This window comes from Lactuca serriola, chromosome 9 (assembly GCF_051521515.1).
Source record: "Lactuca serriola cultivar US96UC23 chromosome 9, Lser_US96UC23_V15, whole genome shotgun sequence".
NCBI lineage: Eukaryota > Viridiplantae > Streptophyta > Magnoliopsida > Asterales > Asteraceae > Lactuca > Lactuca serriola.
The window spans coordinates 192,917,264-192,922,614 of record NC_136416.1 but is presented as its reverse complement, the minus strand read 5'-3'; the positions used below and the strand labels follow the sequence as shown (position 1 = coordinate 192,922,614).

Here is a 5,351-nt window from a genome sequence, read left to right as displayed (position 1 = left end):
TCTTTTGAGCACTAAAACCATAACATGTAAGAGATTAGCGACTCTTTTCTTTTTGTTCATGCCTTGAAGATTACTTGCATGTTCCTTTTGCTCTCTTGAAGTTTATATTGATTATGAACTTCAAGCTTAAGAGTTATAAGAGTTTTACAAGAATATCATCTTAAATAAAGTTAAGTTCTTGTTGGTGTGTCAAAGGTTCCACATTCTCCATCAACTTCCAAGCCTCCCCTAGATGATTCAAAGTCTACAAAGGTTGTTAAACTCTTCTTCTTCTTTGATGCTTCTTTTCTTTCCAAACTTTACAAGAAGATCCATGGTTGGTTATAACTAGTTTATAATTGCTAAAAAATATACTCAAGTCTTCGGTTTCTAAAATCTTGTTTGTGAAACTAATTTTTGAATAAAAACCCAATAAATTAAACATTTTATTCTTTCTCTCCAAATCCTTCCAAATTGGAAGGAAAGTTAGAAGAGAAAATTATCCTTCCATTTCCTTCCACTTCCTTCCTTTAATGAAACATTGGAACACAAATTTCTTTTAGTTTCTTCCCACTCCCACCTATTTCGTTTCCTTTCCTTCGTTATGTTGAACTCGGGAACATGGTGTTAATTACTTGTTCCGACCTCCATCACCACCTTCTCGTTTCTCCCATTTCATTCCGTTTTAGGGTTTAAAGTTGGAGCATATCTCACATCGACCTCCACTCATCCGACCATAACACCGCATACCTCTGCTGATCTTCCTCATATTTCATGTTAGTCCTCCGCCTTCTCCGTGTTCCTCATCCGCATAACCATCACCAATTGAACATCCACCAATGGTCCACTAAAGCTTTGACTCGCTGGAAACCATCACCAGTCTACCTCGCTTGAAGCCTTCACAAGTCAAAGAAAAAAAAAGGCATCGTGATTCTAGTCGCTATAAACCTTCACCCTTGCATCTGGTGTTCCCTCCAGCCTCCGGTGATCTACCTCCTGCATTCCATCACTCTCAGTTTCTAAGGTTTTTATTTCTTTTTCTGTTTTTCCCTTTGATTTGTAGTTTCTTTTAATCCCCAGCTGTCGACCTGAATGCTACTACATCGCTGTTGTGTTGGATTGCCTCATATTCTTAGTGTTTAATCAGACCTTTTGTCTTCTAATCGATTTTCTTCTTTCGTTTCTTTTGTTACAAGTTGAAAAGGAAAAAAGATGCTACCATCACTGCTTAAGACTTGTAGATGTTGATTTTGAGACTCTGGTAACATCCTTTTTAATTTCATTGTAAAGGAAATAATAAACCGAGTTATTGAGCTATGAGTTTATGTTTAAAAACACCAAATACGAATCTCAGATGTGAAAAGAGGGGAATTTGTTGTTCTTAGGGTTGTTCGAGTTGTAAGTTACAAAAAATGCTTATTGTGAATCCAATATCAAGACACCACCATGTCGGTTGTAGGTTGCATAAATTCGAGAAAATGATTGCTTTTAAATCTAACTTATGTGTATGGAATGTGATTACTGAAGTAGATGTTTTTCTTGCAAGTTTATGCTTATGTAATAGTTTGGTTCCCATGTACAAATTAGTTTGGGTTCCCATTGGGTTCCCATGTATAGGTACAATATATATTGTTTTCTCATACAACCGATTAGGTATCTTGTAACTAAATTTGCTTAAGTGGTTGGAAAGGAAAGGAGGATCCAAGGATTCTATTTGCATTTAGGTAAGCTCAAGTAAACGTTTATGTAACTACCATGCATCTATGAGTTAAATTTCACTAATTTATAGTTAAATAGCCTCAGGTCATGCTATTATTCTATGATTTCTGCAATTACCATGAACTACTTTACAATTGGTCTATTTTGCCTCTTAAAATATCTTTAAATTGATAAATTTTATTCCATCAGATGAACCTGTTGAGTTTTCATATTAGCTCCCTATACGACTATAATTAGTATTTCCCATCGTCTTACCAATAAAAATGGGCTAAATTCATGAAAAGACAATGTACTTTCAATTTTTTGTGCATTATGGCTTCATGCTTCAATTTCTTTCTTTTTCATTATTGCTGAAGTAGATTAGATGATTTTTAATATGATACTTTTTTAGGCAAACCTACAACGATTGGATTTTTGAGAAACTGTAACATGAGCACCATGTAATTTTCTTTCATCATTTCAAGATGATTAAATGCAAGAAATAACAACATATTTTTATTTGTTTGTTTATGACACTATCTTGCTTTCATTTATTCCTTTTAAAACATTGTACTTTTGTATATATACTTTTCTATCTATTTGTATTCAAAAGGTTGAGTTCTTTGAGATTATCACTTGAACTTTCCTCTTTACAAATTTTGCATTATGTTAAAATTTGTAGGTTTTTTTTTTTTTTTTTTTTTTTTTTTTTTTTGTCATTTGATTGTGAGTCGGTGTGGGTGCACTTACGGTGAAGACAAGCTTGAAGCACCATCTGGATTTGCAGTTCATAATGACACATTTAAATCCTCTTGTTATTCACGAAAGATGGATAAACCTGAATACATTTTGTCCCAAAAATTAGTATAAAAAAGAACTAGGAGAAGGATAAGGTTCTTAACTTTTAGGGTTTTTACTAAGTTTTTATTTGTATTGATAGGTAAATGTAATAGTTTTTTATTTGGAAGTTTAATCATTATAAATTTATTTATTGGATTCTTATTATTATAGATGTATTGGATTTTTTTTTTATTTTTGCATTTTGGGCAGAAAAAGATATGAGTTTTTTTTTTTTTTTTTTTTTTTTTTTTTTTTTTTTTTTTTTTTTTTTTAATCTATTTTTTCAAAACAATAAAATCATTTTAGTGACGGTTATTGAGAAAAATATCTGTCACTAAAGCCGGTCGGTAATCCGTCGAAAAATTTCGTCCGTCGGTAACCAGTCATATTATTTTTCAGTCGGTAGTCTAGTCTGGTACTATTTCTTCGTTAACTTGGTCAAACAAGTTCAACAAAGGGACGTCGCTATTTGTTGGTAGTTCGTCACAAATTCCGCGGTGATATTTACCGGCAGGGCTTTTTACGACATACCTAATTCCTTCGGTATTCTGTCAGAAATCAGCTTTAGCGACGGGTTTCGGATGGATATGGCCGTCGGAAATTGCCCAGTTTTCTAGTAGTACTAGCAATAGGTTTTCAACGGCAAAAAGAAAAAAAAATGATTTTCTATTTTGATGAAAAAGTATGTTTTATATATTAATTATTGTTTTAGCGATGGTGAATTTTACCTACAACATGCTCTAGCTGCGTACGTAAGAGGTCCAAGGTAGGCTTAAGATATCAGGTTTATAATATTGACCAATTCTTAGTACTACAAAAGATAGTCAGGTGTCGGGAAGCCGGCTGACCAATTCCCACCGTATAGTACATGATAGATAAACATGCTCTCCATGTCTCTATTATTCATTTACAATGTGTAAGGCGGCAAATCCTTCAAGATAACTTATGTTAAAATAAATGCAAAACGATATATAGAAGAATCATGCAGATTAGGTCTATATATATGGAGTCACTAAGCACCTGTTTGTCTCACCACAAATAAAAACATATCTTCTATCCCTAAAAGAGTTTTAGCTTTTGCTTTCATAACTTTCTGTAGTTCCTGCTGAGAATATTAAAAGAAATGTCGAGCAAACTCATTTTGTTGAGTGTTGTAGCTCTAACTTTTAGCTACCTTGCGTTAGCCTATGAGCCTAGCTCCCTCCAAGATTTTTGTGTAGCCGATCCCAATTCGTCAGGTACTTTAAGACTTTACTTGTAGTTACAAATCTCCTGTTCTCTTTTATAGTTAATGTTTTCTGTAACAAAATATTGGCTTAATTTACATAACATGCAGTGAAAGTAAATGGTGTGACATGTAAGACAGTAAGAACCCGATGCAAGTTCAAGCAGATGATTTCTTCTTCAGTGGGCTACACCTCAGGGGTAACACATCGAACCAATTGGGATCAAAGGTGACCCCGGTGTTTGCTACTCAGTTACCAGGACTAAACACTTTGGGAATCTCAATGGTTCGGATTGACTACGCACCATGGGGACTTAATGCTCCTCACACTCACCCAAGAGCCACCGAGATTCTACTGTTCTTGAAGGGACACTACAAGTTGGATTTGTAACTTCTAATCCCGATAACAGATTTATCACAAAGGTGCTTCAAAAGGGTGATGTTTTCGTGTTCCCAGTGGGTCTTGTTCATTTCCAACGCAATGTGGGTAATGGATATGCTGTGGTTATTGCTGCATTAAGCAGTCAAAACCCAGGTGCCATAACAATTGGGAATGCTGTTTTCGGTGCAAATCCTGCAATTCCAGCGGATATTCTTGCCAAGGCGTTTCAAGTGGATAAGAGTGTGGTGGATCGGCTACAAGCGAAGTTCTAGAGTTTCAAAGATTCTAATGACAGAAGGATATGATTAGAGCTGTTGTTCAGTTCGTGTGATTATTGTTTGGGTTCATTCAAAATTAATTGTGTGCGGTTTTCTTTTCGAGTTCTAATTCTTTCTTTGAAAAAAAAAGAGCATTGGTATTAATTCACGTGTACACTACATATTTTTTTTGGTTTAATACGAGCGATAATTGTTAAATATTACCTGTACGTAGATGAAGAAGTTTACGGTCTTAAATCATAAATCTCTCCTAGACCGATCCGTTTAGGGGCAAGAAATTCCAAAAAGAGTTGTATAATAAACTAGTAAACTTGTCATCTTTTTTACTCATATTTTCCAAAATGGAGGAGACAAAAATATGGCATGGCTTTCATGTTTATTTAATCAAAACTAATAGCTAGTCTTAACAAGCATTAGGACATTGGGGACATGTTTGTCTAAAGCCAAAAGTGTTTAATGGGATAAGGACTCTTGGATATCGTTCTTACTTTAAGACTAACATCAAAGACTTTCATTTGGTGACTTCTTTTGAGCATTAAAACCGTAACATGTAAGAGATTAGTGACTCTCTCCTTTTTGTTCTTGCCTTGAAGATTACTTGTATGTTGCTTTTGCTCTCTTGAAATTTATATTGGTTATGAACTTTATGCTGAAGTTATAAGTGTTTTACAAGACTAACATCTTAAATCAAGCTGAGTTCTTATTGGTGTGCCAAAGGTTTCACATTCTCCATCAACTTTCAAACCTACCCTAGAGGATTCAAAGTCTACAAAAGTTGTTAAACACATCTTCTTCTTTGTTGCTTGTTTTCTTTCCAAAATTTGCAAGAAGATTCATGATTGGTTATAGCTAGTTTATAGATGTTAAAAAAATACTCACGTTTTGTTGCTAAAATCTTGTTTTTGAAACTAATTTTTGAATAAAAACCAATAAATTAAACATTTTATTG

At 34.1% G+C, this 5,351-nt stretch overlaps 1 pseudogene; it reads left to right on the top strand.

Annotated features, from left to right (window-relative positions):
- Window positions 1-3,502: 3,502 nt before the first annotated feature.
- Window positions 3,503-4,543, top strand: LOC145074078 (putative germin-like protein 2-2; annotated as a pseudogene).
- Window positions 4,544-5,351: the final 808 nt, after the last annotated feature.